Source organism: Neolamprologus multifasciatus, chromosome 8 (genome assembly GCF_963576455.1).
Source record: "Neolamprologus multifasciatus chromosome 8, fNeoMul1.2, whole genome shotgun sequence".
NCBI lineage: Eukaryota > Metazoa > Chordata > Actinopteri > Cichliformes > Cichlidae > Neolamprologus > Neolamprologus multifasciatus.
In genome coordinates, this window is record NC_140446.1 from 19,712,217 (window position 1) to 19,721,024 (window position 8,808).

Here is an 8,808-nt window from a genome sequence, read left to right on the forward strand (position 1 = left end):
AAGACTGTAATCTGATCTCCAGTGCATTCACTGACAGCAGTAGGGATGTGTCATTACTTACACTATAGAATACAGTATCTGTTTTCTTCATGGTCAACTTTGGGTGATTTTTCTTTATACCTTTAACATCCGACCTTTAATAAAGACGTGAGGGTTTTATCATTGGGACTGTTTTGGCATTGTCTTGCTGTAACACCTGAGTTTAGGGAGGTTTTAAAAACTATTCATGAACTTAGCCTCCAAGTCTTTTTTTTATGCCATCAGTCCATATGCATTTTCCTTCAAACCGCTGCTCGGAGAGACATATCATCAGATCATTATGCTGTCTAATAAGCACCGAGATTTAATGACCCTTGTCATGGTGTTTCCATTTGCATAGGAATCATATTGACAGTCTGCACGCAGTCATCACTCAAGTGCCTGAGTATAGCTTGCAATGGTGCATGTGGGGAATCACACAAAGTAGGAAAATTCAGCATTTTTAATGAAGTAAAAGCTACATTCTCTGGATTTCCTCATTCCAGCTGAATTGAGCACATAAAGCAGATGGCTGATCCCAGCTGAGGATTTGCCATTTGTGCTGCTGCTGCTATCTCTCCTTCCCACATGATCAATGTAAGCCTATGCCACAGCGACAGGAGATAACCTACATAAATGATTCAGTAGCTCATGATGGACTTTCCAAAAAATTTAGCTGCGACTGCAACTCTGATTAAGTCACTGCAAATGTTCATTTGGAGTTCGGTTTCATAACTTTACTTTTTTACAGCACAAGTCTATGAAGCAAATCCCCCCATGACAATGTGTTAGAAACAGAAATAAACTCTGCTTTATTCTTTGAAACCTTCCTCTAGGTGCTTCCCGAAGGCTTCCTCTAGCATATTCTCCACCTGGATGTTGAGCTTTAACAGAAGGATGCATGTTTTCCTTCAGTTTGGCTTCAGGCAGTGCTGTGCACCTTGTTTATTAGCCAGTGGCAGCAGATGGAAAGCTCCCTAAAAATAAGCAGCGCTTTTGAAGTAGTCCTGTTTCTGCACCATCAATGACAAGCAACATGTGCATGCTTTAGTCGTGAGATGAAATGGGACTTCCATGCAAATGTCCAGTCCCATTTCTTTCAAAAAAAACCATCTTTTAACTATGCAATTACGTTTTAACAATCAAATACAAGTCGGAGTTTTTTACAATCAAATGTCCTGGTGAGTCACATGTTGCAGGGGTGGATGTGATGGGAAGCTTGTGTCTGCTCAATGAACAGAAAAACTGCAGAGCTTTGCTCCCAGCTGGAAAGACGTCCCACGTGTTTCCCTTTGTCCCCTCTCTCTCATTCGGTGTGTGCGCATTTCTCTTTCTCCAGTTTCTTTTCCGGCCTTCACCAGCTTTGCCTGCTTCAGTCTCTCCACCATTGTGAGACAGGAAGTGTGTCACATTACTTGTGTGTTGGGATTTGCAGGAATGTGTGGGGGAAGTTCATGATGGTTTTCACAGGATTGAGGAATTCTTAAGAAACTCAGCAGGTTCAAAGCCAAATGGTACAAATGAAACAAAATATGCGTTTGAAGAAAATAAATTCTGTATCCGATGACAGACATTGATAAGCAGGGTCATTGCAGTGGTAGCCCGAAACACAGGAGGTGATAAATTAAATGCAGTGCACTCACTAATTGCCTAATTACTAAACAAAAAAAAATCATAAACATTTCATCACTTTTATTTGTAAATCTCACTTTCAGGGATCTAAAATCCCACTACTTACCTAACAGAGCTCAGTAATCAGCATTTTTCTATCTTAAAAATAGAAAAAGCATGGAGCTACATTGCTCAACCTATGCCTCATTATATCAGTATGGGTCAGGAAGCAGCTTACAGCGTTGCTGACTTGTAATTTTCTTCTTCAGAGCAACAAAAAGTTCAGGGCATAAAAGTTTGTAAGCTAAAAGAAAAAAGTCAACAACTTCCTGGAGAAAAACTTTTGAGGGTGAATGTGGATTAGTCATGGGATTTTGTGTGTGTGTGTTTTATTGCCAGAGGTGCAGTTGTGGTCAGAAGTTTACATACACTCATCGTGGACATGAATGTCATCGTTACTTGGGGTGTTAAATGATTTCTTTGAACTGTTCTTTTTCCAGGGGGAAATTATTGTAAAGCATACATCTACTATAACTTTAAAAAAACAAGAACTTGGTGGTTCTGAAGGTTCCATGATGTCTTTAACTTGACAAGGATGAGGCCTATTAACCTATTAACTAGTGATCCTTATTGATTACAATTGATAGATTTATATATTAAGTACATTCCAGGGTCCTTAATCATCAGAAACGATCAAGCTAGGTGGCTAATGTGTACATTTACACATGTAAATGTGGTAGTAATGTTAATAAAGTGTGAAATGGACACTGTGGACTGACGTGTTTATTACACCTTTTGCCGTGATATTGGGTTGAATGCTCAGAACAATGGGAAAATCCAAGGGACTCTAAGAGGAGTGAGGCCACAGACTTAGGATCATGACACTAGACGACTGTAAGTTGGACACAGTTGGATGTTCCAACAGGACAATGATCCCGAATACATATTAAAATGGTTTTGGAACGGATTAAGCAGACTAACATTAAGATTCTGGAATGGCCTTCCCAAAGGCTGGTGGTTTGTGGAATACACTGGGAATTTGTGGAATACACTGAAAAGATGAGTCTGTGCCGGGAAACCGGCCAGTTTAAATGAACTTTACAAATTCTGCTAAGATGAGTGATCAAACATCCAGTCAGAATTATGACAGAAGCTTGTTGATGACTGTCAAAACTTTTGACCAAATATTAGTAGGGGTGCATGTGTTACGACCCCCTCTGCTAGGCGTCAGGGGAGGAGTAACATACACAAGCCCCCAACACAAAACTGAGTAAAGAAAAAGGTTTTAATTACAAACTTTAAACAGAAAACCGACAGGGCTGTTCAACAGACCACTGGGCAAACAATTATTACATAAAGAAAGAACAGTCAAGAGTAAAAGCTAAAGGTTAACTAAGGCAAGCTGGCCACACACAAAATAAAAGCTAAGGGTTAACTAAGGCAAGCCAGCATCACAAAATTCTACTCACAGCCAGCTAGCAGCTCAAAACTCTAATCAGGCTAAGTTCAAGCATGCACCAAGGTTTGACAAAGTTCAGCAATATGAACAAGTTCAACAAAGATCGAAGAGGGAGGCACGAAGGGCAAACTGCATGTTCAGTCCTAAGCAGCAGCCACTGAGTGAAGGACCTCCAGCCTTTTGTAGCCACAGGTGGGCACGATCAGCCACTGATTGCCTCTTGGAGCATCACAGGATCCCCGGGCAGCCAATCGTCCGTGTGGTCTGGCACACTTCATTCTGCATAAGAGAGGGTTGGCACGGGTCTCCCAGTAACCAATCACCCACAAGTCATGGCACACATGGATTTGCATGAACACAAAAAGGCAGTCTCACTCCCTCCAAGGCCCAGGGCCGTAACACATGTATATAGGTGAACCTTTATGTATAATGTTGATCGTGTAGCTGTCTATTATTCATATACAGTCTATGGTTTAGTGGTACGTAGCATACTTCAGCATGGTGATCTGGTTAAATGAGCACATCTGAGAATGCCATCATACCCACCTTAGACTTGATCTCCTAGCATGCGTGCATGACCATCACACAAAGTTATAATATTAGCAAACAAACCACAAACCCCTGACAATGTCTACATTACCAACAGTAAGAACATCCCCAAATGATTTCTCTATATTTCTTTTTTTGTGAAACAGTAACACATTTACAAAGTTATAATAAACTGATGTTTGAAGAGTTTAAATTGATGTGTCCACAAACATCACAAAAAGGACAACTCTTGCATGCGTGCACCCAATGATGACCCTGCACATGATGTTTTAATGCAGATGACACAAGTTGCCTTACAGGATGTGCGTCCATGAGCTTTTTTTTTTCTTCCGGCATCTAAAGAAATAAAAAAAAATGCATAACTACATTTTAATGAAGTCAAGTGTGATGACCGACTGGGGCCAACTTTATGAGTCAACAAAAATGAGAATGCTAGGCCAAGGAAAGACTGACTCTTACTTTTTCCGTCTCTTTCTATTTCAAATTTGCTAGAAATTTGAGATGACTCACAAAGTATTTTTAGGCACATCTCTGGAAGACAAATGTTCCATTTCCAAGTATTCCAAATTATTCAAAACAAAGTGTACACCATAAACAGCAGATGTATGAAGTCTAGCTTCAGTGATTTGAAGGAAGCTCTCGCTCGAGTCCACCCATTTGGTTTCAATGAAACTGGAAATGGAGCCTCTTCCTGTTCCAGTCCGGACATCTGCATGCAAGACAGGATGATTCCCAAACCTATGGCTGTCACCTCCCTGCATTCCTGCTTATTGTCACAGCCAGGAATGCTAGTTAAAGAGAAATATGACGAAACTGTCACGTATCCAATTATTCAGTCCTCAAGTTTCTTTAAGAAGGTTTGTATGAAAACTCTAACATCTGACTACAAGCATGCCTCTGAGGGGGAGTGAGGAGGAATTCATGGGAAACATGCTACAAATTAATTACAGCTACCCACGCTGTGGACTCCGTATCTGTTTATTCCATGAGCTTTGCAGGGGGAAAACAAGGAAGGCCATTAAATTACTATTTTTAGGAAGATAAGTGTAGTTTGCTCAACAAATAGGGTCTGTCTTTAATTTGAAGTGAGGAATGAGGAAATGAAGTAACTGTTCATTTTTTATTTTCTGGAAAGAGCATGATTAGTAACATACGATCAGATCATAAGACGGAAACCCATTCTTCAATTGAAATAATGAGTATTTCAAGATACTTAACTCTGGGAATAAATGAATGTGTGCATATATGTTAAATGTTTGTATTTCTAGTAGATTAAACTTTGTGTCAAGAGTGTTGATATTATTCAGGTCAGATATCAAATATGTAGAGTGATTTAGCTTCAAGTTTGTATTAGAATGAAATGTTACCCCAGTCAGATTCATAGGTCCATTATATCATAAATAAATCTGCTGTGATTGGAAGTATGTGTACGTTTGTTCTACTTGGTAACAATGACATCATTGCTGAGGCATGAAACAATGAATGCAGGCATGATTTATGTCAGCCGTTTAGCCAGCAGAGGGATTTTCAAATCAGGAGAAGTTTACTGTGATTATGCCACAGAAGGGAAACTAAGCTTTTACTCGGCTCTCCAGTAACAGTTCTATTATAGCTCAAGGTTTGACTGAACAAAAGACTTGCATTTATCAGACTCCTGGTATACTAAAGGTGTGGCATTCTACAAGTTCATTTTTCTTCTTGCAGTACAAAAAAGCATCTGAACAAAAGACTGAAAATAAATCATGTTCCTTACATCGCTCTTGTGATGTTCCAAACTGCAAACTTTTCAAGTGAATGAAACCTTTGTAGCATTATGGTGCTTTTACTTCAGGCCTGGATGTTTCCTCCACACGTCTTCATGAAACAAACCCACAAAGCAAGCAGGAATTACTGAAGTAAAGTAGAACTACTGAAAATATAAGCTGAAAGTAGCTTATCAGGTTTTAATGTTTACTATAATTTAACTTTCATTACTTGCCTAAGTCTTGAGCTGCCCCTCATTTCATTATATTTTGCTAGGAAAGTGGAGAAAAGGTCCAGCGATTTATTAAAATGTGCAAAACATAAGTGGAAATGCTGCATACAAGGCAAAACAGCCCCAATGAGCCTGAAAGTCAATATTTGGTGTGGCCACCTTTATTCTTAAGCATAGCCTGAAATCTCTTTGGCAATTGCCTTATAGTTTCTTTAAGTTGCCTTTGGGAATACAATTGAAAAAAAAAAAGCGTATTTGTGCATGTGCTTGCATACTAACGCAGAAACCGTTAGTGGTAAAAAAGCCACTGCCTCCACATAAGCTCCCATGTTATAGTCATAAACTGTATATATTGTGCCACCACTATGTTTATTTCCAAATTAAACACGTGTGTCTTCACTCTCCCACTCTGCATGCTTTGTAGTTAATGAGAGTTTAAATCTTGCATGCTGCAAGCTTGTGCTCACATTTATGGATTATTATCCCAAATATTTCAGCCACCATGGATATGGTTGCTGTTTGTGATTGAACCTTCACTTTGAAAGAGGTCAGATTTCATAATGCTGCGAGGGTGGAGGAGGACAGGCCCATCACATCACTTCCTGCTCTGTTGCTTTTTTCCATTGTGCCCCTGTAGTTCTGCACAATGTGTCCTCAGCAACAACTCCCTTCCTGAGCTCTGAGTTGTGCACTTTCATATGCATTTCATGTTCTTTGCAGTTGGACTGCTGGCGTGGCTTTGCTGGAAAATCCTCAGTGAGTCAGACTCCTTTGGCGATGAGCCCTCAAAGGTGTCGTCATGCGTGCATCACCAACATTGAGGCAGGTATATAGGTCGAGTGCAAAAAGCACCTTTAAAACAGATATTTAGACTTTGCTCACAAGTTAACCACTGATCTTGTAATTGATGCAAACAAATACATCGGGAAAACATCTGGCCAAATCAATAATGTTAAATAAAATGATATGATATGATGTAATCACCTTAATATGAACTATAATGTGAACTAACTATTTTTAAGGGATAAAACAACAATCTGATCCATAATCCAACACCTCTGACATGTTTCTTATTGGTTTATCTTCACATCATTGATTAAGGAGGTTAATCTCCAACTGAGCTTTTTTTTGTGGTCATAAATAGTCTCAATAGTCTCCACATACTGTATAATTCATATGCTGCATCCTCGCTTGGGTAATGTCTTCATTTTGAATGATACAAACAGTTTTTCTGGGTAGTCATGTGAATCTAACACTGCTCAAGTCATCACTGCATCAACAACACTGGAGTTACATGACTGTTCAGAGAAACTGTTAATAAATGATACATTTAACTGTACATCAAACTGATAACAAAGATGTACATGTTTAATAAAATCAGGCATTTACATTAGGAAGGGCAACAATTAGTATTTCCATTAAGTTCTTTAGCTGATATGGTAAAACGGGGGACTTATTTATAATCAGCAGCCAGTTATGTGCGTTAAAACCATGCGGAATTAAATGAACTGTAAGTCATTATTTTTTTTATTTGTAAAGCAACTCATAGTGAAACTCATAATAAAAAATACAAGATTAAATAAATCCAAATATCCACTATAGATATTTATATATCTATATCTAGATATATCTATATCTAGATATAGATATATCTATATATATCTATATCTATATATATCTATATATAGATATATATATTAGGGGTGCAACAACACACAAAATTCACGGTTTGGTTCGATACTTTGATGTCACGGTTCGATATTTTTTCGATACAAAAAAAGTTCATGCTTTTTTAATTTGTCATTTATTAAAATTATAAATATATATTTTAGCTCAAAAGTACAGTTTTTAAATTTTATGTTGCTGAAACAACAAAATAACTTAAAAAAATCTATCTGATCGAGAAATCACTCATCTTTGGAAAAGAGAGTTTATTACAGGGAAATGGCTCTTTCCAAAAACAAAAGCTATACTATACGCTTCTTCTGGGCTATATTCTCAGCAGCATATTAAACATATCAGGTGCCCATAAGGAGAATCATGTGCTAACAGCTGTCTAAATGACTCGGGTAAAGTTTGTAGCATGCCTGCTTGTTGTTTTTGTCTGCTTCCACTTGTCTTTGCACTAGGATGATGTCAGCGTAAATGTGCAGTCATATTCGCTGTGTTCCCACTAGTGCTGTCAGCGTTAATCTCGTTAAAATTACATTAACGCCATAACGCGGCAAATCTCCATTAACGAGTTACCGTGGATCGCCCAGTGCGGGGCTGGACAGCGTCAACATGTTAACAAGCTAACTGCGCTAACCCACTAGTTTCCACCAAATAAGCATTGCGTGGCACATCCGACATACTGTTTTACTTTTGTCCATGACAGCTTACCATCAGGGTCATGCTTCACATAAAAACCAAGATAGTTGCCAGATCTGAATGAGGGTGGGGGAGGTTCAATTTCGGGTAGCGTTGAGGCAGTTGCCATGTTGCCATGTTGTAACGAGCTTAGCTTCTGTCTTGCTAGCTTGCGCTGCGCTCAGTGGATCTGCACTCGACAATGCAGCCTAGGCGGAGTAGTCGAACGCAGATCCACTGAGCGCTCAACAAAGACAGCATCGTCAGGAGAAAAGTTGATAAAATAAAAAAAAAAAAAATTGTATTGTTCATACATATGCGTACCGAACCGAAAGCGCTGTATCGAACAGTTCAATGTCGATATATATATATATATATATATATATATATATTTTTTTTTTATTTTTTTTTTTTTATTTTTTATTTTTTTTTCATTTGCTTTAGTGAGTGTGAGATTTGCAGTGTAAATTTGTCAAGGTTTTACTTTAACAGGTTTCTGCAAAGGAAGTTTTTCCTTCCCACTGTCGCCAAAGGGCTTGTTCATAGGGGGTCATATGATTATGGGTTCTTTGTTTTCTTTGCACGGTGGCACGGTGGTTAGCACTGTTGCCGCACAGCAAGAAGGTCCTGAGTTCAATTCCAACATCAGGCCGGGGTCTTTCTGTGTGGAGTTTGCATGTTCTCCCCGTGTTTGTGTGGGTTCCCTCCGGGTACGCCGGCTTCCTCCCACCGTCCAAAGACATGCAGCTTGTGGGGATAGGTTAATTGGCTAATCCAAATTGCCACTAGGTGTGAATGGTTGTTGAATGGTCCCTGTGTGTTAGCCCTGTGACAGACTGGCGACCTG